The 26,811-nt window shown below is 39.9% G+C and overlaps 1 long non-coding RNA gene across 4 annotated transcripts in view; it reads left to right on the top strand.

Moving 5' to 3' along the window:
• The window catches only part of LOC114015758 (uncharacterized), a 166,538-nt gene that overhangs the window by 21,997 nt on the left and 117,730 nt on the right, over nucleotides 1–26,811 (top strand). For all 4 annotated transcript variants that reach the window (XR_008733305.1, XR_008733304.1, XR_008733306.1 and 1 more), the window contains exons 2-3: nucleotides 6,041–6,160; nucleotides 16,266–16,373. This is a non-coding gene — a long non-coding RNA (uncharacterized LOC114015758). The remainder of the gene's footprint in view (nucleotides 1–6,040; nucleotides 6,161–16,265; nucleotides 16,374–26,811) is intronic.

Below are 26,811 nucleotides of genomic sequence, written 5' to 3' on the forward strand. Positions count from 1 at the left end.
AGATTGTCTACATAAATCTTGAAACATATTGTTAAAAATGGAACTGTATTTTTGATCTGAGGCATCACTATTGCCAAAAGGTGTGGACTGATTACCTCTCATAAAATGCCATATTTGCAAGAGAATTATACTGCTAACTCAGTATCTAAGATCTTTCTGCAGTTCTGTAGCTAACTTGCTTTTCTCTGCTTTGTAATTGTGCATTTGATTTTCCTGCTGAGGTGCAGAACTTGTCTTTTTATTTCATCTCACCAATTTCACAGGCAATGATTAATTGACAACTCTTTGAACCTGTCCTGTGAAGGTTTTTCTACTCTTCACAGCTGGATGACCTGCAAATTTGAAGTGTGACTTAATATTCCATTGTTCTACTTCTAACTGGGCTTTAGTCAATCTTTTCAAAACAAAGCAATAACAACACAGTTTTCATCCAAGAGTCATATAGTAATGTCTTTTGCAGAACTTTCTTCTGCTGGTTTACTGATGAAAGCTTTAGGAGCGTGCTGTACAACATGTGTCACAATCTTACTAAATTTGAGATCCTATCTTCTGTTTCTCACTTAACCTGTGGGCCATAAACGTGGATCTAAACAGAACGGTCTGACGTGTTTTATTTTTCACCTCCGTTAGGAATGCTGGCCGGAATACTACCTGTGTCCCTGCTTCCCCCAGCCCTTCCCTAGAGCCAGTAGTCCCTTCTGGTCAGTCTGGTCTGAGTCACACCTGACAGTTTTATTAGAGCTTACGAACAGCATTGGGCAATGACTGGATCACTAGCTGAAGCTTGGCAGTATGTCTGTAATATCATGGATTTGTGCTTCTGGCAGGCAGGCAGCTAACACCCTATGACACTGGGTTGACAATGAATGTCTTTGTTCATCTTGGAAAGAATTGTAACAGAAAAGAAATAATCTTGCCATGATAGTCATCAATGGAGCAGACAAAAAAACCCAAAAAACAACCAAAAACCCAAAACACAGCAATTTACCTGTAGTCTGGTCTATTCAGTCACAGGTTTTCCAACACTGAAATGGGCCCTCTTTGCTTTCCAAATTATTTAAGAGCAATAAACATACTCATTAGCTGACTTGTCCTCCAACCACTTTAAAAAAGTTTTTAAATGGCTGCTTTATTTCCACCCCCTTTAACTCCTGGCAAATGCACAAATATCTAACTGAAGTCACATTACTTAAATAGAAACTAATAGAACTGCTTGTACAAATAGTTCAGGATCTGGTCACAAATATGCACTAAGCTGCTGGTCCTCCTGGGGTGAAATTCACCTTGGACAGAGACAAGAATTGCACCTTGTTAGTTCAAAAAAGGTAACTATACTCCTTGTATTTTAGTCAATCCAGCTATAAAGTGAAATGGAAAGGCGGAAGAGGGATCTCAAGAGTATTGCTCTTGAGTCATCAGCTCGATGGCTATTTATAACAAAAGAGGATAATTGTAAAATAAGATGAAAATACTTTGGTTTTATATTAAGTTATCCTAAAGTGAATCATAGCCTCTGAACCAATAAATAATGGGTAAAAGTGTTTAAAGAGGAAAATATATTAATGAAAATATTATTTATTTATTTTATTTGTCTGTTCAGGAAGTGTGCTGTGCCAGTTGCAGTAGTAAACATACCTCCTTTGAATCACTGGAGATGAAAACCAGCCATATTATACTTGAGCTTAGGTGGCTCATATGGGTTTATAACTGTTTTGTATCATTTTGAGCATTCAGGAAAATCCGGCCCACAGATTTTTAAACTATGATTCTGGCTGCAGAGGCATAACACATTCTTTTCTGTTTTTAATAAGTGTCTCTCTTTGTGCAAGAAATCCTTCTAAAAAATTGTACCAGCAGTGCTAACCAATGGGTAGCAGCTAGAGGCGGGGGGGAGAGGAATTGCTTTGGCTGGACAGAGACTAAGGGATTTGTACACCCAAATTTCTATTGTTTTTAATAGGAATTTGGCTTCAAAAATCTTAGGCCTCATATGTATTCAGTCTCTAACAACTGGAGGTCTCTAACCATGCATTCCTATCTTGCTGGATCAAATCCTCCACTGGCTGGTGCACCAGCCAGGGGAAAGCAGATATGTCATTGCACGCATCCTCTGGCAAGACTCCTCCCTTGTCAGGTGCACTTTGCTGCTTTTCTGATCGAGAGCATCTACCATCTGCTGGCTGGAGCTTACAGCTGAAGGAAGGAGGAACCTGTACCCCACCAGGCGTGCAGAGGTTACTTAATAATCTTAAGAAGGTTTACTATGTTATAATGTGGATTAGTTTTTTCATTCTTTCAGTGGCTTTTCAGAAGATTAGGAGAGACTTTATGAAAGTGCAGGTCACTTGTGTGTCCTACCTTTATTCTATACACTCTGGCATACTGTCATTCTGATTCTCCCACGCAAATAACTGAAGGAAATGGAAAAACAAAAAAATTGATTATCTCATTTCAGTTCAGATGGGAAACCTGAATGGACACCCAGAAGCTTAAGTATATAACAAGGGGGTGCTAATTTAATTTCTGAAGGCATATATGATTATTGCAAACTCTGTAATTTAGGATTATTTACAAGAAAGCTAGGTATTACTTTATTGTATTGAGTTCATCAGTGGCTTATAGGTAGAGAATGTGACTTGTTAAGGTGGTTGTAGGTGAAAGGGAAATTTTTGCAATATTTGCATTTTCACTACCTTTTCAAATGATTCTGCAATTTATACAGAAGAGAACTAGCTATACAGAGAAAGCATTTGCTACTGCATATGCTGATATAAAAGTTGCAAAGGAGTGGATTCCTGAACAGAGCTGTGGTGGTGGTGCAGTTAGATTAAGTATGTTCAGTGTAAGTTTGTTAACGCGGAGGATATCAGAGAAATGAGAAACTCAGAAATCTTGATGAAGGCATCAAGACAACAGGACACATCATTTTGACACAGGAATTTTTATGGATTGCATGGGACTGGCTGTACTCCAGAATTAGTTCCAGGCCGAAATGTAATTCCATTCTATATCTTCCTTTGTGTTAGAAACCTGAGTAGCGAGTGGTTATTACGCTAAACTATGTTACGTGCGCTATTTAAGCACACTGAGTACAGTACATGATTACAACTCTATTTTTAAGTACACTTTAATGTGTTTTTACTTAGAATGGCTCTGTAGGTTAATGTTGGACTCAACCCGTATACACAGTGCATGTGGTTCTAGAGGGAAGTCGCATTATCTGCCAGCGCTGAGCATGAGAGGGGAAGTGCTCTCCAAACTCTATGAAAAGAATGTATAAACAGGCATGATATTTTTACTTTTCTGCCCATTGCAGCTGCTCCTTTCATCCCAAGAAAATAAGTGCTCGGTGCAGAGAAGGTGATGGCTGAAATTCTACACCTGTTCCCACAGATATGCAGCTTTCTGGCAGCATAGCACAATTCGTAGCAGGCAATTGAACCACCGAGCTAGTGGGCTAGGTTAATGGGAGGAATTACATTTAAATGCCTCTTTAGCACTTAAGGATGTCTCTAGGTGTCACTGGCATTCCTCTGCCTTCCCACATACCTTCTTCCCTCCTGTGTCAGTTCTTTCTGGGCTAGTTTTTGCTAGTGAAATTCCCATAGGAGCCATCGGTCTATTCTTGAGTTTGTGCCACCTGCCTGAGTCCTGACTACATCAATCCCTGGGTCTGTAGCCCACAGCTTAAAACTGAAAGGTGTTCTCATCCCCTTTCTTTCCTGTTCCACTTGAGGTTACAGCAAAAAGTATATGTAGAGAATATATACAATTTAATGATAAAAAGGCCTGTTTTGTGGTGTTGAATCAACCGTTCATTAAGGTTCTTACGTTTCAGACAGGAGATTTTGATTTAGATCTTCCACCTGTTTTGGTGGATGAAAAAAATCTTTTACCCAGGAGAGTGCTGTAACAGTAGCCAGGGTTGAGGCTTTTGTACTTGATGCCCTCCTGCTGTGTTTTCCTTATGCAGTATTCAGAGGGTAAGAAAAAGAATAGTTTCTAGAAAGTCTATTTTAGGACATTTACTACAGAGGAAAGAGAGGTAGATCTCTCTCTGTTGAGACTAATAGACATCTAGAAAGTGAAATATTTTTTTTTAAAAAGGTGTGTGTATATGGGGAGCGGGCAGGACACTGGCAGCCCGCTGTGGCAGCTTGGTGGCTGACATTCTGCTGGAAGATGTAGGTTAAAAATCTCTCAGCAGAGTAAGAACAGGAAACTGAGGCTGAGATTTATGAATGCCCTGACACTTGGGTTGCAGAGTCTGTAAGTGTGTGTGTGTGTGATCTTATACTGCACTTGTCTTTGTGTTTCCACTGGCTAGCTTAAGCAGCTTCCTGCTTAGTTTGCTGCTGTCTGTGTATCCCATTTCAGTGTGCCTGGGGCCTCTGATTGATTTATGTGTTGCTGCCAGCTTGCGACAGCTCATGTGGTTATCACCTCTAGCTGTTTACCCCACCCTTAAAGTGCTAAATAACGCCAGTGGTTCAGCAGCTGGTTTATGAACAGCTCAAATATCACCACAGGGAGGGCGAGGGGGACACTCGGGCACAGTAACCTCATCAGCTGTCTGGGGCTGAGCCATCTCTTCTTGGCCATTCAAACTAGTCTTCCCTCACACGGCACGGGCCAGGTACAAGGCAGAGCTGCTGTGGTCAGGTGCCCTTTAGAATCTAGCTTAGATGCACAAGAGTTGTATTTTGTAGTGCTGACTCTAGCCCTTCTAGTACAGTCTTCTGAATTTAATGTCTGAACTCCATGCGTAATGAAGAGCCTCATTTGACAGATGCTGAATTGGGAAGTGCTATTAAGACTGGAGGAGCCTGTTCTGAGCATACCTGGAAGTGGGCACCTTGGGAATGTTGCTTGGAAATGAAGCCATCAGAAGCTGGGATTCAGTTAGCTAAATATGGTCCTGCTTCTGAACCAGGTTTTTAGACTCCATTCATAATGATATCTGGGGAAATGGACACACTTCTGTGGTATAGAGCATCTCTGGAAACGTATGTCTTGAATAGGCCAGATGAAGTGTGCCCTGAAATGGCCCATTTCTCTCCGCTGTCTTCAGGAGCCAAGGGGGCTGCCTCAGCTGCAGACATCATATCCCAGACCCCCAAAGTGAGATGAGATGAGTATCTCCTGTAGGAAACGGAACTGAGCTGGGCAGAAGCTGATCTGGAGATTCATTGGGTCAAAATCTGGATTTAGGCCCTTCTATATCCAGGCGCAGTTCCTTCCCTATCCAGGCTTTCCCAGCTTGCAAGGCTCAGAAGGGCGTAGTGTTTCTGAGCACTGGGCTTTGGTTTGCCTTTCTGGTGTGTCTCAGTGGAGGTGGAGGAGGGCAGGCTCCCCGCTCTGGTGCAGGAGAAGGGTGTAGTAGCATCTGTCCTGGGTGTTTGCATCTGCTGAGCCTCTGCCGCCTGCCTTGTTTTGGACCCACACAATGAGGCATTAGGAGATGGCCGCTGAACAAGGATGCGGGCCCTGCCCCCCATATCCCTTTTCCCCCTCCATGTTTTAAGTACCACACAACATGAAGTGCGCTCTGGTCTCCTAGCTGGGCATCCTAGCCTGTCCTTTCCTGTCCTGTCTTTCAGCTGCCTCCAGCTCATATAGAAAAGGAGACAGTTCCTCTTAAGCACCCAAATAAAAGTTGGAGTTCTCTAAGCGCTCACCTACTCCCCAGTGTCTCTTTTTTTTTTTTTTTTTTTGTTCTTTTTGTGGCGTGTATCTGGAGTCATTTGGCTTAGGGTTCTTAGCATTGTGATTTAGAGAGGGAAGAGAAACTTCTAGGTAGAGATGTCAACATTACCAATTGCTCCATGTTTCCAGGAAACATCTAGCTGATCCAAACTGGGGAAAAAAATCTGCTGTGAAAAGCTCTTTTAAATTAGAGAGTTTACATAGCTGAGGGGAAACTCAGGTTTCCTTTTTAGTTTAGGTTAGAATTACAAAGGTAGATGCATATAATTTTTTTTCCCTTGAAGTTTTTATCTAGTTAATTTTCCATTTCTTTCTCTTTTTTTCTTGTTTACAGTTCCTGTGCTTATGTAACAGCTCTCCAGAGGAAGCTGCTCACAAGCCCATCTGATATTTCGTGCCAGCTGTTTCAGTGGAGGCGTGCTGGATCAGACTGAGCTCCACCTTCTTCGTTGAGGTATACTATACGAGTAACACCATAAAATACTGTTCAGTCAGAATGATAGCTTATTTAACCTCTTGGCACTCTTTTCATTAATTTCTTCTTGGATCAATTATTATGTTTTGTCTGTCGCAAAACTGGGCTGAAAACTCCTCTGGGCATGGAATGTGTCATTCATTTAAACAACATCAAGGCACACTCTTCATGTTTAATTATACTTTAATGCAAGTGCTAAACTGTTTTCAGTCACATTTAACAAACATGTTTTCTGGGACTGGTTGCTGCCTGACCTCAAGTAAGGGCAAGTTAGGCTAAGCCTTGAAATGCTGCATCAAGCTGTCATCTCAAATAGAAGTGAGCTCATTCATCCTCACGTGAACTATTATATAGATGAACTGTGGAAGCAGGATATGTTAACTGCCCACCAGAAAGGACATTGCAGTATGCTGATTTATGATGAGTAAATTCTAGAGTAATCATATTGATGATGCTTAAAAATATCTGTTCGCAATGCTGCAGTAGCTAAGCTAGAAATACTGTGTAGTAGATGAAAGCCACCTGTTGGTGAAGTCTTTTAAAATATACATATAAATATTTCTGTCAGTGCTGTTGCATCAGTTCTTTGTCAGGATATCCATTACGGCATGACACATTCATTTGGAAATGGTCAGAATATATATAGGCCCAGTTCCAGCAGAATGTGAGCATGTGACCAATGCTCTTGCTTTCAGTTGCTCAAAAAGCCAGTTTGATGCAATGTTTAGAAGTGAATGCCATGCTAAGATCGCTTTAATGATAGAGATTAAAAAAAAAATCTAAGTAGAATTTTTTTCAGGATAAGGTGCGTGTAGAAAGCGAAGTCTAAGCTGTGTGTATTTGAGAGATCAGTCTGAAAGATTAAGGACAGAAAACACCACGATACCTAATGCCTTGGTAGGGGTAGGATTTAATGGGTTTTGATGTATTCCAAATAAATTACATTCTGAGCAATGAATTTTGGGACATCAACAATCACTTCATAAGGCTGATGCATTTCAATTTTAAACTGGTTAAGTCAGAGGGCACGTTCACTTCAGTTGACCTACCATTCACCCTGATCTCATCATTACTGTATATTAGCATTTGTCTAATATAATGACAGCACATATATAAAGATGCAGACCAGACTTAGAACTTCCTACAGGCATGATCCTAAGGCTTGAGTGTCTTGTTTGTTTCTAAGTAACATCTGTTGGGAAAAATCATTACATCTGGCAATAGATTTGTTTTGACATCTGAGACCAAACTTTCCTGGATTTTCCTTTTTCTCTTCTTCCTTCCTGCCTGTCTTTCCTGTTTCTCCACTGAACCACCTTGCAGTCATTGCTGATGCTCATCACTGTCCTTTCTTCTTGCTGGTGACAGTGGGAGCAGCCAGCAGGGCTTGGCTTGACAAGTACCAAATGAAGCTTATATGTGCCAGAAACATCCACCTGTGTTAGTGACAGCCACTAGCTTACCAGGTATTGTACCAAAGTCCTTTGAAAGAGGACTTGTAAGTGTGAATGACTGTGAAACCAGTTGTCTTTTGCTGCCCTTAATGTAGAACCGTTCAGAGTTTTAAAATTGCAGCTTAACTTTTGAGTTTGAAGAAAGCTTTCTTTGTAAATTTCCTGGCCCAAAGTGCTCTTGCTTCATGCTCTTGCCACGGTACTCTGTTGGTTTGTCCTGGTTCGAAGGAATAAATCCTGTTTTAAATTTCCTTGGTTTCTTATAACAAAGGGCTCTGGAGGAAAGAAAATCTTTTAATCCTCCCAGCAATAACCTGACATGACCTTCTAAACACACTATTAACTCAAAAATATTAGCAATATTTTGTAGCTGTCTTAAGAAGAGCTTACAATAGAGATGGACCAAATATTTAGAAGAATAAATGTACTCTGATCTGAAGAAATTAATATCCACAGCACAATTACATGTTGAAAAAGGACTAAATGTTAGAAACTATTTAAAAAGCTGTGCAGTGGGGTATTGTTCAGTAGCACTGGCAGAGCACAGCTAGTTTTCTGCATGCTCTTTCTAGGCTTGTGATTTCCTAACTGCCTTAGCACAAATTGCTTGCCTTCTCTGTGTTCTTTAGTTGCTCCAATCTGTTTTGCCTTTCCTTCATAAGTACCAAGCTTTTAGAAAATGTTTAGAGGTTTTTTTTTTTTTTTAATATCCTCAATATGAGATATTTCTTAGAAAATTTGCAGGAGGAGACAATTTTCTGCAAATCGGATCTCTCTGCTATGTCAGTAGGCTGCAAACAATTGCACACAGCTTAAATGTCAAATAGGTATTTTGAAAAAAATCAATGCTGTTGTACTAATATAAGTACATTAACCTAACTTGTTTGGAAAGAAACTTACAGCACTAAAGCATCACAAAGGTAACAACTTAAAATTAGGTATCCAGCTCTCTACTCTGACTGGGGGCAGGGAGACATACCATCACATAGCATGCATAATAGAGAAATTCAGAGAAAAGTCGGTAGGAAAAGCTAAAGAGAACAAATTCATATTCGCTTTCTGTCACTTGGGTTAAGATACCTAAATTCAGAGATAAAATAGGGGTTTGGAGCTAGGAGTTGGTTTGTTGTTTGCATTTTGGTATGCAGCAATCAGCACATGGGCATTCTCTCATAAAATTACTTGAATAACTCCTCCAGCCTTTAGTCAATCATACTCCATTATGAATTTCCATCAGATATCTGATCTATACCCAGTGAAGTCAGTGAGAGTCAACTGCATCTAGCATGAAGCGTGAAGTAACTGACCCATGGAGAGAGTGGGGAATATGATGCCCCAAAGTGGGATGTACACAGGTACCCCGTGCTGATATGTGCTGGCAGGCTGCTTCAGAATGGGTAATAACCATGTTCTCAGGAAAGTACTTCAAGGGTGGAATTCCCACTTCTTCAAATTCAGATTTGAACATAATAAGCTGTCCCAATTAGAGCAGATACTTGATGCTGAGTCCTCCTGGTTGTGAGGACATTTTGGGGTCAAGGAGTATGATATGGAGGAAGGGTGGCAGGAATGGTCAGGTATGAATTCCCTGTGTCTTTGGTGGCCCGTTCTTGCAGCCCAGGCCCTCTTTCATGGCAGAAGAGAACCACTGGCATTGTGGAGGCTGGAGCAGCGGCTCCACTGGCCATGCCGCTGCCTCTGATACAGCACGGCCCTGTCATGGCTGCCAAGGTAGCCATAGTGTCCCTGTTCGCGGCTGGGATCGGCGGCAGTTTGGTTGCCAGGTCTGATCAGTGGCCCCTGCTCCTCAGTCTTGGCACAGTTTTATTCTCTCACAGGCAAATCCTGAGTGGTTTGGTGTCCGTATTCACGTTTTTGGACACTTGTACTGCTGTGTCATCCTACCTACCGTGAAGATGGCTGAGGCTGCCTTCTGTTCCTGGCTGGTGGTGAGTGTGCTCTCCCCTCTCCTGCATGGGTTTGAAATAGCCTCTCCAGTCTGTGTTCTCAGCCACAGCAGGTACAGTCTAATTAACTCTAATTCTTGGAGAACACCTTACCTAACATGCTAAGAGGTCATTTAGAGGAAAGTGTGGCAGGGACGCATCTCTGCCCTGCTGACACTACCAACTTTGCAAGGAAGCCCTCTGGGGTCTCACCCCCCAGATTATTCCCCCTTAGTCCTAGTAGCTACCCAGTGCATGGGCCTCACAGGTTACTGCTGCAGGGAAGAGATTGTGATAACCGTCAGATATGTCCTTGAGACAGTCCTACTTAATGAAAATCATATTCCATTAGTCATAATTTCTCTGAACACCCTTAAGTGTTTCTCCATTCAGTTCCAAGTCCTCCAGCAGCCAGCACTTTGCCCAAAAAGCTTTCTCATTTTCTTTGTGGGCCATATTGCTGTCTTCACTAGCCTCTGTGGACCCATCTCTGGACTGCCTTCTTGTGCTCCTGCATGTTTTTTGCTTCTGACAAGGAGTAGTTGTTGTAACAAGCAAAGTCCAACTCCCATTTCTGCATTTGACTCTGGGGAAGATCCCTCAGGCTGCACAGCCCAGCTCCTCCTCCAGTCTTGTCATGCCAATTTGTGATTTAGCCTGTAGCTTCTATTGTTATATTTATTGCTAAACAAAAGGAGTATTTTCTTGCTGCCTCACTTAGGCTGAGTAGAAGATAGTTATGTCCACCAGCTTCCATGAGTTTTGTGGCTGCCTGCTGATCAGAAGGCTTGCTTGCTGAGCACCACCTCATCTCCAGCAAGGCAGTACGCAGGGAGCTTGATGGCCTGGCAAATTCAGTAATTTGCCCCAAGGCCATATGGATCTTGTATTATCTATGGCTTGTAATGGGCTGCATATTCCTCACTGATTTAGTGGTTGACTTGTGATGTTTTTGGATGAGTCAAATCTCTGTAATAGTGACACTACATCTATGTATGTGGTAAATGTGAAAGAAAACAGATGCCTATAAAAATCACTCAGTCTGATTTGGAATGATGAGCAGCATTATGATTAATCATAGCTGTACAGCTAATGTGTAGTATCTCTACAGGATGGGGAGGAAATTGTTTGTTTCACACCTACATGACTTTTACCTTAATACTTGGATTGTTTTTTAAAGTCAGCCCAAAATACTCTAGAGTTAAGTGTAGGACTATTTATTTGGGGAGTAATGGTCCAATCACTACTGTATTTTAAAACTTCTAGTACAGTCTTTTCTACATTGAATTTTTCTGGCAGTATCTGCACTGTGCTCACATGTAAAAGGAAACTCATAGTAGTTTCCCAGTAGCCACTGAGCAAGTGTCATCTAGAAATGTGGAAAGAGAGCGTAGCAGTTGTTTCTCAATAGATTTCTTCTAATACAATATAAATCTATTTGGTGCTGTTCTTATAAGGTGTCTCATACCAAAGCTGAAACATTTGCTGAATGCTAGATTAAGGACAGAATCCTACTCCAGACTTAATCAGACACTCTGAAGCACAGAGTTTCCAAATTCCTGAGATCAGAAGGCAAAGAATTTTGCAAAGAAGTATCAGCCAAGTCCTATTCCTGCAACACTGGAGGTTGAATAAGGAAAGAGCAGCAGTAGAAAGTAATAGCTGAACAAAGAAAAATGAAAGGTCTGACCCTATGAACTAGCTTTAAGGTCATGAACAGGATCTTACAAAATCAATGCACATTCATTACTGGAAGAAGCCAGAATGAAATCTTCATCACAGGGCATGTGTGATGAGTCAGATCTGGTCAAGTGGTGTATACGTGCAAAATTCTGAATAAACTGGAGTCTGCTAATCAAATTAACAGGCAGTGAAGGGAGAATTTCCATAATAAAGCCTGTAATTTCCTGGAGAAACTTCTTTAGATTGCTAAGGACAATTTGGACAAATCATGAGACTGTCACTTCTTTCACAGTACTCTGTGTGCACTGGATTTTGGGAGATGGACAGAGTCTGCAGTGCAGATACATTCTTTTGTTGACTTACCTGCTTTGGTGTCAGGACTGAGTAACTCTTATGCTCTGTAGAACCCTCTTGAGACCTTGTCCTCTGACTTAAATAAAGACTACAGAATGTTCTAAATGCAGTAACAAAGGTCTGGGGTTTTTTTTGGTTTTTTTCTTTTTTTCAGAAGCACATAAGATGTAAGTTGGTAAATAGACACTGAGAGTAGGTGTTAGATATCTTTCATTTTTTTGTACTAGTTTTTGAAAGATGGCATTTTTCAGAATAATGTGAGAAGGCCTGGAACATGGATTTATTCCTGTTGGAAGATCATTCTGCAAATGGCTCCAAATTGCAGTAATTTAGAAATCTTGAGGTTCTTTCTATATTTGGATTTGTACGTTCAGCAAGCTTTTAGTACAAATATATGAATCTTTAGTAATTACTTTAGTTCATGAATAGAACCTTAACTGAGCTGACTACATGAAGGTACCTTACAGTGTTCAGGCTTTGTGAGACATTTCTGCTAAATCGGCTTATGAATTTCCTTTTGATGAGCTTAATTGTTGACAGATTTTTCAAAAGCCAACAACAGCTTGCTTTGCTAGCTAGTATTCATGTGAACTGGGTAGTCTTGTGAATTCCTTTATTCAATTTGCATCATATTTTGCTTCTACTGTAAGATGAAGTGAAATCCTTTGTAGTGAAACTAACAATGTTAGACATTATAAAGACATCTATCCAAATAAAATTAAAAAACCCCAGAAAAATCACCTTCCCAGCTTGTCCTTCAAGATCTGAGAATATGCAAAGCTAGAAAAAAAAAGATAATTTTTCTTTTTTTTTCCCCAAAGGGCTATTTGGAAAAAGATCCTAAATAATGAGATGTGATCTCTTACTCAGTGAAGATACTGGTTTCTTCAGCAGAGCTGTAACTAGGCTTTTCATTTGAGATCCCTCAAGTCAGAATGCATTGCAAACACTAATATATTCATTAAATCAACAAAACAAACAAGCTGTTCTGGCCTTTCACATGAAACAGAAAAATTCTGCATCTTATCTATCCATAGATTTTGGTTGTTGTTGGTAATATTTTAGACTTTCTATTTTTGAATACTGTTTCCTGAGAGTATAGATTGGAAGGGAGTGAAATCTAAGCTAAGCAGTGGGATCTTTAGCTATAATGATGATTGTGGATATCTGAGTGAAGCGAAGCATGTAGAAGCCTCGAAAATAACTGACCCTGTTTTCCTCTGAACATTTCTGAAGAATTCTGTTCCGTTAATAATGCCTTAAAAGTAATAAAGACTGGGATTTGTGGATTCTAGCCAAATGAGGCCACATCCTACAGTCCTTGCTTTGTATTACTGGAGTAAATTTCCCATTTGTTCATGGCAGGATGGGGACTAAGGACTGAGTAAGGGTGGCAGGATGGGAATTGGTTTGTCACCTCTGAGAGTGCGTTTGCAAACTGCTGGAACCACAAATGAGCTCAGTGTTTAGCAAGATGGTGGATGCCAGCATGAAGCTTGGAAGTGCCAATTTTAATTAAAAACTGCATTTTCAAATCAAGTTCCTAGTTAACAATGGGTGGGAAATTCCTCCCACCATGTAAACTTTCTGAATGCTGTATTGACTGGCAAGATGGGTGCAGCTTCTCCTTCCACAAAAGTGCTGCTACCATCATCTTCCCCTTCACCTCCCCCACCAGAAGAAAAAGACTACATTGTTTGTGGAGTCTCTCCTTGTTCACGTCCTGCATTTAGGCCAGAATAGACAGAATTTATTTTGTCCTCCCCATCCCCCTTCCTTCATTGTTAACAACGGACTGAACACATGAGATTAACATGGCTCTTGACATGGCTCAGTTGTTTGCCATTTGGAAACTACCGATTCTTCAGTTGTATAATTAAAAAAAAAAAAGTATCAAAAGATTAAATCATTTTCTGTTTATTCCAAAGACAGGGAGAACAGAGTAGTAGAGGAGAGATGGGGGAAGCCAACAACAAAAACCAAATTAGTTTAAGAACCAGCATGTTCCCCTTACTTTAAGGAACACAGTAAACATTTCAAAAGTGCATGCCAGCTCATTATCTAACTCAGTCTTCATTGACTTCATGAAAAACAGCAGCAGTTAAGCAATGTTTGCCAAAAGCAAATTTGGGTACATGCATTGCTAAAAAATATGTGACATCCGCTCTGTACAGGTTCCTTAATCTGCCACACAGGGGCAAATCAACATTTCATCATTATCATTTCTCTCTGTTTAGCCCTTTCATGATAGCTCTTCTAGTCTGTTTTGCTCATTGTTTATCCAAAACTGTGGTATGACGTATGATTTGAGTTGTTGGCCAGAAACTAACCTCTCCAAGTGTTTAAAGATATAGACACAACTTCAGTACTATAATCTTGAATGCAATATCTGTTTGCAAGTATCTTTTTTGTGAAGTTTATTGGTTAAAAAAAAATCTTAAATGGATGTGGGCTATTTATGAATTCCTTCTTTATGTAAGTTTTAAGATTTAGTTTGCCATTAATTTCACATATTTTTTTAATGAACATTCTTTTCTAGTTTATGAATAATATAGGTAGCTTTCTTTTTCAGTTTGGTGTGGCATTTGTAGTTTACTGTAACATTATTGAAATTACTGTGACAAAGCATTTGAACATACTGTATATTCCAATATCATAATTTATTGTGATAACAAATGATACAGCAGATTCCATGAGTTGTTCTGTATAGTTAAGTTACCCATTCTTTGGGAAACACATACCTCTGTCTGTCCAAAATATGTAAATCCACGGATATCTGGAATCCTATTGAACTTGGTTTCCTTTGGAAGTAACTCTTTACTCAAGAGAAATGCAAGCATCTGTTGAACAATTGTTTTATTAAATAGTTTAAAGACAAGTTTCCTTTGGAAAACATGCAGCCTTTTTCCCAGAGCCCTCACATTATCTGGTGTGCAGGTTTGTGTCCTATGGGCATTAATTTCTCCCATCTCATCTCTCCCTTCAAAATTAGCAAGCCATTTTAGTACACTTTATCTGAGTTTCAAATCTATATACATGCTCTTCTGCCATATGTTTAAAATTCAAAGTTGCTGTTCAGTTGTGATCATGTTAGTCTATTCTACATAGTGTATCACACTCTTACTTTTTATGAGTAAAAGGTATAGAAAAAAAGCATGTTTACTTGCTTTCTAAATATACAGTTTCTGATTTTTTTTTAAAAACTTTGATTCAGAATTTTTTAATGAAATGGAGCATTCTGTTGGTAGAAAACAATGCCACTTTCTTACGGCTTTTTAAACATTTATGTCATTTTTCTTTGGGGAAAAATGAAACAGCTGGTGAAATCAGCATTTCAAAATGGAAAAAAGTTTGCTTAAATAAACATCCATTTAACATTTTATCAAAAGATGGAAAATGCTGGTGAAATTTAAATCTCTTCATCTTCCCTAATTCTCCCTTCTTCAAACATTCCCCTTGTTATTGTTGAAATTGTAAATCCTCATGAGGACCAGGTGACAGAATGCAGATTTTCTTTTTCTCTCTCTCTTTTTTTTCCCCGAGGTAGTTATGTCCAAACCAGAGTATATCAATATGTTCCAATATTTATTTCAGGCTTTTCTTTGTTGTTCAGCAAAGATTGCTTCACTCCCGTGGTGTGGTTACTTCAGTCAATGCAGTACAGTCTGGAAAGTACATTGACATGGAAAACCAAAGTGTTACACTTTGAGAGCAGTTTTTAAACAGCAGTAGAAAGGACATTGGCATTGTCAGTCAAAGTAATTGAACTTTAACTATTCGTGTTGATCAGGGAAGTGTCAGAGGAAGAGCATAAGGGGAGCAATACACGCTTGTACCAAAGGTCCTAGCACCTTGCTCCTCACAGCAGTCCTCAGAAGATGCTTATGGAGAAGTGTAAGAAGCAGGGCAAGTACAGAGTGATCCTTCCTGCTGGTATACTTTCCCAGCTTCTGACAGTCAGCAGTTTTGGGACTCCCTGTGCTGAAGTTGCATCTTAAGCATTGTTTTTATGAACCACTGAGTGCGGAAGGAACAATAGGAACAATGGATCACTGTTCAGCATCAGTGGCAACTGCACTTAGAAATAAGTAACAGTGCCACTTCAAAACGCTTGACATGGACAACAGAAACAGAAGAGCCAGGAAATTATGGCAGTACTAAAGCCACACCCATGGCCAGAGGCAACATCTCACAGCTCCTCCAAGTTGTGAACTCCTTAGGAGCTGAGAATCCCTACCATGCAGAGAGGTAGAAGCCAAATTCACCATTATATAATGTAGCAAGTTCAGCCCCTGTGGGATCTTAATGGGACATGGTGTCTTGTTCTTCAACGTAGGGGTTCCTGCCTGTGTGTTCCCGCTGAGGTTTTTGTTTGGTGAGAGTTGGGTGACCTTGCCTCGTACAAATACATGACGGCATCAGTCAGCTGACCTCTGGTGATCAAGACAGACTTCCACATTCTCTCTTAATGTCTTTAGTTCCTGTTCAAGCATATGCCCCATGTAGGATGTAAGCGATCCCATGTAATTTCGTCTGGCAGCTCTCTTTGGAGGCTGTCAGCAGGGCTCCCCAATAAGTAGTTCTACAATAGTCTTCCTGCACAATGCTTGACCTAATATGTGATCAGCTGTGTGTTTCTTTCCACAGCAAAACATTTGGAAAATGACACAGCCTGAAGAAAAATAGGAACTGAAAACCTGGCTCGAGATTTCCTCATGAACCAGTCTGCTCCTCTGCATCTGTAGGAAGGGACAGGTAGGCTGTTGCAAGAGTGCTCTGTGAGCCCCGCTGTTAGCCAGTCTCTTGACTCTGCATGTGGCAGTGACTCCTGCTGAGTTCCTGTGAGTTTTTTGCATGCAGCACTTCTCCCTGCAAAGTGGCAACATGCTGGGACACAAAGTGGAAGGTCCCATCCTGCTGTGAGCACTGCACAGAATGGGAGGACAGTTGTGATGGGTAGGAACTGAGCTGCGATGGTGTTGTGGGTAGTTCCTGCTGTGTTTGGAGTCAGTATGTGTATGTTTGAAGTTTACTGGGGATGCAGAGTAATAATGCCAGCACAGGTTTCTGAACAGTTCCTTGCTGCATAAATAGCCCCATTCATTTCAGCAAACTGCTCTGAATGTAACCCAGCTGCCAGAGTATAGTCATATGCCTATGCAGCTCTTCCTTGTTTTATTTAATTTTGCTCTTCCAAAAATGTCACTGAAGCTCCCAGAAATTTTGCTTGGGTGAGGACTGTGTTAAATCATCAAAAAATTTCAGGAGCTGAGACCAGATAAGAATGAAAATTGTAACAGTGTCCACAGTAATCACAATTGAAACCAGTTTTTGCACTAAAGTAATCTGTCTTCCTTTTCCTGATGTGATGTTGTGAATGGCAGTACCTTGTTTCCTTTTGCAGTCCCAGTATTTTTACTGCGTCCTTTATCTTTGTCTTTTGGGAAGAGCAAATAAAAACAAAGTTTTGCTTTACATTTTTGTTTGAAGATAAACTGGAACATTTTAACAGACTAGCTTTAAATGATTGTTTACTTTTGCAGTGGTCAGGGCCAGTACTCAGGGCTATAGCTACAGGGCTAAACTCCTGTGTTCCTTCTTAACAATTTAGGAGTCAATATTTCTGAAAGTGTGGAAAGGATGGCATTGGTGCAAAGCACTGGGTGTGCTGCCCACTTTGCCTGAGAGAACTGCAAGACTGAAAGAACAAGAGTGATGTAGGTCAGTCTTGGGGAAGTGGCAGAGCACGATCTGTGAATTATACTGATGTATACAGATATGTGAAGAGGGATTTTCTTTCTTTCTTCTTCTTTTTTTTTTTTTTTCTTTACTGGATAAACTTTCACTACCTGCTAAATTTAGACTCATTTCTGAGAAGCCAGAGCTGAACCACACCCTTGAAATATGAAGGGCTCTTGCATTAAACCATTGTGCTACCCAGAGGGCTCAGTCAAATAAGGACAAGTTTGCAGGCAGGTGCAATTGCCTTTTAGAAAATTGATAGATGGTGCTTCTGCATGCTGTAATGTGTTGTTTTTAGTCTTTACAAAATACAGCTTGCATTCTGTTAAAACTAGTAACAAATCATGCATCTGGAACAAAGAGGATTGGAGCTGAGCAATATATTACATTTAACTGCAATCTGGTTCAGATCCCCTGATTCCTTTCAGTTTAAACTGCAACAAATATACTCCTCGTCTTCAGTATTATCACTTGTTGTAGCATTTAACAAAGGTCATAGTGACCCAGAGGAAGCTTAAGAGGAAAGTGTTGTGGTGGATCTTGGAAATGGAGTTTGACTGTGATGACAGTGGGCATGAAGCCAAGCCCAGATCTCCTGCATGTCTTTCGTTTGTACTCTTTTATTTTTCCTTATGCTGGGCTGGATTCAATCATGCAGCCACATTTATGGATGAGGCAGAAATCTGCAATAATTAGTACATCTCTCTTCTCTGATGGCTTTTTTTTCAAAGGAATACTTTAAATTGTTTACTTTTTCTGTGGTTGAATTGTTGAATTAATAACAAAAATGTAGCCACTGTTGAAAAGAACAGTCTTCCAGTGAATGCCTGAACATTTAATTCTGTGCTTAGTAACCACCATCTTGTCAAATCTGGTGACAACCTTTCTCTTAATGGGGATTCATCTACTCAGGTCACTAGGTTCAACACTGTATTACCCTTTTAAATTTTTTTTAATTATTTATAATTTTATTTGTACTTAAAAGCTGGCTGATTAGACTGGTGCAAAACTCTTTGGGAAGTGATATCAATTCTGGTATCAACTAGTATTCACTTACTGACTTTATAGTGTTTCTGTTTAATGTAGTGAGCAATTTTTTAATAGCTAAAGTATTTCAAAACTTTTAAAAACTAGTAAGATATGAATCAGTAGAACTCCATTAAATGTTCTGATGGTAACTTATTTCATGGTTCTGAACTGCCAAAGCTATCCTGATTTTCAAAAATTTCAGATATAAACCCTTATTCTTATTAAAATTTATTGAATCTTATTTCACAGACATTTGTGCCATTCTTTATACCATCTTTTGCAACATCAGAGAAACTATCCAAGTAGGCACACATATGTTTAGACAGATTTATAGCTGCTAGTGTTTCCTGGTATAAAATACTCAGAAGGTCTGTTTCTAAGAAATTGTTGGAGCTTTGATGTATCACATAGTTTAAAAAAGTTTTCTTAAGTTTATTTTTAAAGGGCAATGTCCATGTCTTGCACGGTTTTTTTTTTCAAATGCAGAATATTGGCTTTGTAACACACCTTGGTTCTGTGTTTGTCAGTTGTTTGTGCTCAGATCTTACTAATGTATGGATTACCATACTCTTGCATTGATTATGATTCCTCTTTTCTCTGGGCAAGAAATAACCTGCAGTGCCTGAGAAGTATGTGTTCAGGAACGTCGCATACATTACTTATGTTATGTCCAGTAAAAAAATGTTCATATTTTTGAAACACAACCAATTTCTTGCCAGAGCACTTTCTCTGTTCTTCTGTTACGGTTCCTGTAGCGAAGAGATGTTTGGGAGTGGGGTTGCTACTCTCATGTATGTAATAGATTAAATTTCTTTCCCTGTGTCCATCTGGTGTAAATATTCTGCATTTCTATGTCCTTTCATATTTGAAAATATATATATGGATGACTGATTTTTTCCATGAGTTCTGTGGTGCTGTAAATAATACCTGAAGTTTTAAATCTGTGCAATCTCAAAAGACAAAATCTGAAAAGTAAAACCTACAAGCTCAAGTGAACCCAGCTGCTAATGTGTAGAAATAAGCTGGTTTTAACATATTTTTTTTTTATGAAGGTAGGAGTTACTTTTGCAAAGAGAAGTCCTTCAGTGCCTGTGTAGTTCAAATTACCTAATTTTTGGTTTAAATGTAAGTACTCTTATTTTAGTGTTTTATATAATCACAAATATAAATATTTGCTTTTGTTTTGCTTCTAACTGCGTCATATACATCTTTCTATTGCATAGGAAATACTGGTATTACTGACATTATCTTGCAGTGATGTTTCAAATACAAATTGTAGAAATCCAGGTTTTGTGTGATGATATTCTTCGAATTCATGCACTTAGTCCTGGTCATTATTGTATATTCAGTGCAGTGGAAGTCTGAAAGCCCTTTAAAAACACATTAATCACATTAAAATGTTACTAGTGCTGTTCATAACAGCTACAGGACATACGTATCAAGTCATAGTAATATACTTTTCCAGTAAGCTTCCCTTTCCTATCTTCCTCCTACCATTGTGATTTGTATTTGGCTACAAAGGCAACTGTTGTCTTTAATCAAAGAAAGAAAATGTAGTATTCATAGTCTCAGTACAGTTCTGTGATTAGTTTGTAATAAAGTATATTACAAATATAGCTCTGGCATTGTCTCCAGTTAAAAAAAAAATAAATATTTTATCAGGCCCTTTATTTACCAGAATCACACAGAGTAAAAGTTTAACTATCATGTCAAGGCTATCTTCTCAACAGCACAACAGGCAAATTTAAGTGAATTAGAGAACAAAGTACAAATGTGTTTGCAACCAGCATTTCCCTGAGATAATTCACATTTCACTATGTACTTATGGAATACAACTGTGACACTTAGTTGATGTATACATGCTGAGTAGATAAGGGAGGGGGAATCATGTTGTAACATACTTCCCTCGCTGACTCACAGCCTCTTCAGCACCTTATCAAGTCTTCTATCCAACCCCAACTAATTTCTGCCTGTTTTAAATCTAATTACCCCTGTTTCAAATAGTGCATACAACTAAAAATGTTAGAATTCCACTTATTTGTAAGTGAACTTCCTACTGTGTTGGCTATTATGATCATGGTAGTCAAGCTGGCCGTCTCACAGAAGGCACCTCTGATGAGCTAGCAAAGTTCCTATGGAGCGAAGAGACTTTAGAGACAAAACCTGGCCCTGCTAAAAGTCAATGATGGTTTTGTTGTTGACTCTGATGGCTTCAGAATTTGTAAGAATTGCTTCAATTTGTCCTGCGATCTGCTTTCTCAGAGCATTATGTACAAACAGGTCTTTTCTTCAGTAGCACTGTGGCCCCCTGGACTTTGGGATGGGGGGCTCACATAGGGAACAAGAACAACTCATTGTAAACTTCCTTTCTGGACTGTAGAAACAGACAGGCATTCCTGAGGACACAAATAAGAAGATGCATCATATTATCTGGTGTATCTTAAAATTTCTGATTAAGAATTTAAGAATTTATCCCTAAATATGCCAGTTCTTTTAACTAAGTGACATGTCACCACATTGGTCTAGAACTAATACAGTCACATTTCATTATCTCCTGTGATTCTGTGGAACAAAACCCTTTAAAATCTTGTAGGATGATCTAAATACTTCTTTTTTTTGTGTCTGGTATTATTTTAAATGCCAGAAAAATCCCCAAAGAATTTTAATTTTATTAAGGAAATATATTTTTAAAAAGATTAAAGCTTTGCTTCTGATTGTTAAAGTGGTATTAAAACAAGGTGGAAATGTGTTTGTAGTTAATTCCCAGAGGACTCTGTGTCAGAAGAAATGTCACTCTGTATTCTCCTTTTTAGGAAGGTGGCCTCTGCCAGATGTAAGCCCAGAAATGGCAATTGTCATTCACATAAATGACTAGCAGGTTTATTATGCCAGTCTCTGGGGCCGTCTTGAATTTTCGCAAGAAGCAAAGAGCAGGCCCATAAGAAAAAAGTAATCCTCATGGGAACAGTAAAAATATGTTGGTATTGTTTAATTCTTTCATAACATACTAAATTAATTTATTTGTTTTTGAGCCTTTTAAAGCATAATGCCATCAGGGAATGTGTTTTTCATATAGTTCTCTTACAAATATATTAAAGTTTTAGAGAGAGCAGTCTATGAGTAAACATCACTGGTCATCTACATTGGGTGACTGGGAGACAGAAGGCTTGGTTTTTTGCTGCTTTACATTCTGTATAGTAATTGGCATCAGTGCAAATTGATCTTATCTGTATATTTTGAAATCTTTTTGCACAGATGTAGACAACTGCAGAACTTGCAGGACTGTGGAGTATCGGATTCACATTGTTCATAAGTTCTTGCAAAGCACCCTGTCACTCTGTCATAATACTTACTGTTCAGTAGGTGCTTTTGATGACTTCTCATGTTTGGCTGGTAACATATAGTTCAGCTGTGTTTCTTCCAAACCACTCAAACGCTGCGTGATATGCTCTAGACTAGGCCATTAACTGAGAGGTGAATGAAACTTACAATCTCCAGTTAACTTGCTGTTCAGTTGCGTTATATGTGTAGGAGAACCCTATTATTTAAGTAAATTGAAGTAAGCTGAAGGGAAACATTCTCTGTTCAATATGCAACGGGTAAAAAAAGAATCTCTTGGTTTTTTTGTTCCCCATCATTCCATTGGTCATTCACAAGGTAATAGTGGCAAAATGCCAACGTTGCAAGAAAAACTAGTTTTACAGCTTTTTGGAGAGATACCAACACCAGAAACTATTATACTGTAATAGCTTCTCTTCTGTTTATATGGAACACTTTTTGATTTCTGAAGCTGTACATGTTAAAGAAGAAAAAAAGCCCAAACTTTTACCAGATGATTCACCATCTTTGCCATTTCTGTAGTAGCTTCCGCTCTCTACTATACATCCTGGCAGGTATTTTGAAGAGTGAAAAAGAGCAGAAGCCATTGAAAGCTTCTGGAGCTGTCAGGTTTCTCCAGATATTATCCGTCTGTCTACTTATTATCTGTAATAATTTTCTGTGACTTGCCATATATATCTAGATATAAAGAAAGCCAGCATATCAATCATTTTTACGAATACTGCAAAGATCAGAGTTAACCTTTGGGTCAAAAACACTTCATTTATTTGGAAACATAGAAAGAAGTTGATGCTTGGACATAGCTTGGCAGGTTTCCCTTAGCATCAGTGGAGCTCTGTCAATTTATGCCATGCTTCTCATTTGCAAAATCCCCCTTACTGAGTCCACTGACTATTCTTTTCAGCAGACTTCATCTTTTTGATTTCCTCTTACTGTTGTCATGAAATGAAACTAGCAATGGTAAGAATAATATAAGTTATATACTTTGCAACAGAGGCAAAAGAGTCTTATAAACTTTTGAATTTAACTTCCAATTTTTTCCCAGACAGTCAACATACTATTTTCCTCTACCAGAATCACAGAATGATCAGGGTTGGAAGGGAACTCTGGAGATCATCTAGTCCAACCCCTCTGCTAGAGCAGGTCGCGCAGAGTCGCATCCGGGTGGGTTTTCAATGACTACAGAGAAGGAGACTCTACAGGCTTTCTGGGAAGCCTGTTCCAGTGCTTTGTCATCCTCAAGGTAAAGAAGTTCTTATACTGAGAAGGAACTGCCTGTGTTTCAGTTTGTGCCCGTTGGCCCTTTTCCTGTCACTAAGCACTACTGAAAAGAGCCTGGCCTCATCCTCTTGAGACTTTCCATTAAGATATTTATATGCATTGATGAGGTCCCCTCTCAGTCTCCTCTTCTCCAGGCTACACAGGCCCAGCTCTCTCAGCCTTTCCTCATCAGGGAGGTGCTCCAGTCCCCTCAACATCTGCATAGCCTTCACTGGACCCCCTCCAGTAGTTCTCTGTCTCTCTTGGACTGGGGAGCCCAGCACTGGACACAGCACTCCAGGTCCGTGGCCTCACCAGGGCAGAGTGGAGGGGGAGGTTCACCTCCGTTCATCTGCTGGCCACACTTTTCCTAATGCACCCCAGGATCCCACTGGCCTTGGCCACGAGGGCTCACTACTGGCTCATGGGCAACTTGCTGTCCACCAGCACTCCCAGGTCCTCCTCCACAGAGCTGCCTTCCAGCAGGTCAACCCCAGCCTGTACTGGTGCGTGGGGTTATTCCTCACTAGCTGCCTTTATTGAACTTCATGAGGTTTCTCCCCACCCAACGTCCAGCCTGTCCAGGTCTTGCTGAATGGCAGCGCAGCCTTCTGGTGAATCAGCCACTCCTCCCAGTTTTGTATCATCAGCAAACTTGTTGAGGTTACCCTCAGTCCCTTCATCCAGGTTGTTGACAAGTAAGTTTAACAGGACTGGACCCAGTACTGACACCTGGGGAACACCACTAGCTACAGGCCTCCAGGCAGGCTCTGCACCATTGATCACAACCCTCTGACCTCTGCCATTCAGCCAGTTCTCAATCCACCTCATCGTCTGCTCATCTAACCCACACTACCTGAGCTTACATATGTTGTGGGAGACAGCGTCAAAAGCCTTGCTGAAGTCAAGGTAGAAAATATGTCCCCTCATCTACCCAGTTAGTCATTCCATCATAAAAGGCTATCAGGTTAGTCAGACATAATTTCTCCTTGGTGGATCCATGTTGACTGTTCTTGATGACCTTCTTGTCCTCCACATGCTTTGAGGTGACCTCCAGGATGTTCCACCATCTTTCCAGGGATGGAGGTGAGGCTGACCAGCCTGTAGTTGCCTGGGTCCTCCTGGTTGCCATTTTTGAAGACTGGAGTGACATTGGTTTTCCTCCAGCCCTCAAACACCTCTCCTGTCCTCCATGACCTTTCAAAGATGATGGAGACTATCTCAGCAATAATATCTGTCAGCTCCCTCAGCACTTGGGAGTGCATCCCATTGGGGCCCCAAGATCAGGACACCCATCTGTGGGTTTGGTTAAGTGAGCTGATAACAAACATGTTAGTCCATGTCTAACAATTCCTGGGTGGTATTAGCCACCAGCACAAGTCCACTATGACCAAACTTGAGCTTCTTAACTTCTCACCCAAATCTTGCTCAATATCTTCCTTGCTTGATCACCATCTTGCCTACTGTTCAGGCTTTTGACCTGGAAAGTCATATTCAACAGACACATTCTCTAAGTCATCACTTTCACATCTTGATGTCTTTTTTTTTTTTTTTAATATAATTTCTTTAAGATAAGCCATTGTCATCCATCCACATTCATTCAGCTCTGTCCTACCAAATGGGAACTACTTTTCTTTGGGTTTGTGGCCTTTCTTATCTTCAGCCTCTGTTTCACTGTTCAGATGCTATCTCCAAGAAGGGCTTCTAGTTGGCTACTGATAGTGACCTTCATTTCTTGTTTTTTATTTCAGGCAATTACCTTTTTGCTTTCCTTTCTACTACTACTAATGCTTGAAAAGAATTTCCTGTAACCAGCCATTAAAGAAATCTGTGGTCTTACCCTAGACCTTAAAAACTCTGGGTTTTTTTTTGGTCATAGCTAAAAGAAACCTTGGCAAAAACTAGGTTACTAGTGGTAGATCACTACAGGTGGAACTACCAGGTGTTCTATTGTTGCCTTTGGTATTTGTTTCTCTCCCTTTTTATGCCCATAATGTAATTTCATTGGGGCAGAGTGTTACGTGTTTTGCTTACATTGCCACAGTGCCTGACACATTGACGTATTCATGCCTAAATAGTGTTCCTAAGCGTGAAGTAAGGTTAGATAAGCCAGAGCATGTTAGAAAATTTCAGAGTGCCAGTCCTCACTGATTCTGAGCATGTGTCCTGCAGAAGCCATCAGCCTAGGGCAAACTGCAGTAATCACCTGCTACCTTAGCTTCTGTTGGAGGGGCAATAGGTAAGTATGCCACTGAACACTCACATAATGTGGGCCATCTTCAGCACTAAGGTTTTAGCTCCTACATTAAAAAAAAAGTATAAAAGGACTATAGAAGCACAGGGACAGATTCTCTAACAATTGAGTTGTGGGTTCTGTAAGACACATCTATCTGAAATTATAGAACATCTGGGAAAGAGATGTAGTGGGGCTACTCGCAGCTGCAGCAGGAGCTGCTGAAGAAATCCTGCAAAAAATGTAGCTAGATATTGAAAATATAGAAAAACCAGTACAATTAGGATTAGATAATCCTTCACATGACTGGGGAGCACTAGTATTCATCTGATGAACACTGTGTGCCATAAAAAGAACAAAGGTAATCTGCAAGGTCAGGCTACAATTCAGTGAACCTAGAAAAATGTCCTAGTCTTAAAGATATGAGATGACAATCTCAGTCCATGTTTTTTTATTCCTTAAACTGCAGATTTTAAGTTCAGGAGTTTATAATAGGAATGTTACCTGCAGATGAACTTTGTGTTTTTATAAATAATAGATGCTTCCATGCCCAGGTTTAGTGGTTTTGCACCACCCAGACAAATGCTCACCTGGGCATGAAAGCTCTCTAGTGTTAGAAAACTCAGGAGCCTGAAATGCAAAGGCAGTTCCACAAGAAATGTGGAGGTGAGATACTGAGAACAGAAAGGATGGCCAAAGGATGTTGAGATGAAGAAACAAAAGACAGAAAACTAGCTAGAAAGGCTGATAAGTTGAGAGACTTGTTTTCTGAAGAGAGGGAGAAAAACAGGGGCTTGAATACAGATGGTTAGATATTACAGAAAATGGGAAAAGGGGAAAGTATGGTTCTTGGTTTTTCCTTCTGAAATGTCTATTTATAGCTTTTCAATGCTGTGATGATGAACTTTAACTTTTGGGTAAACTGCTGCAAGTCATCCCCTTTCACTTTCAGTGAATCCTCATTTTTGGGGGGAAAACTTATAAGCATGTCACTGTTCCCACGTGCAGATATGAAATGCCTAGTCAAGCTCTCAAGCATTAGCATACTTGAGATCATAACAACATGTATACCTCTTCAGGAACATGAATCTTAAATTGACTGTCTGTATTTTCCTGTGGTCAGGAAAAGAAATGGCTAAAAGGGGAATTTGTTTTTCCAGACTGTGGAACAAAGAGTACAATGTTTGAGAGTAAAACAGATTGCTTGTATTCAAGAAATGTGTAAAATACTGTGAAATATAAAAGAAGAACACCCTTTCCTTAGGACTTGCAAAGCCTTTGCATCTTTCCGTGTTTGTAACAGACTTGTCAAACTTTAGCTTTTAATTTAAAGCTCCTTTTATTTATTTTCACTGATTTTTTTATTACAGCAATAATTTTTTTCATGGGCTTAAGAATTAAACAACAAGTCTTAAAACAACTGATTCTTTGTAAGCTGCTCTTCTGAGATTCCCACCTTGAGTTAGCTATGTAAAGCATGAGCAGTCCTTACAATACAGAGGGAAACTAACACCCCTGCTGGTTACCAGTTTGTGATGTAGTGAACATGAGTTGAATTAGCCTGAATGCCTTCTGTGGTGGAAAGTGTTA

The sequence above is a fragment of the Falco cherrug genome, chromosome 7, assembly GCF_023634085.1.
Source record: "Falco cherrug isolate bFalChe1 chromosome 7, bFalChe1.pri, whole genome shotgun sequence".
Taxonomy (NCBI): Eukaryota; Metazoa; Chordata; class Aves; order Falconiformes; family Falconidae; genus Falco; species Falco cherrug.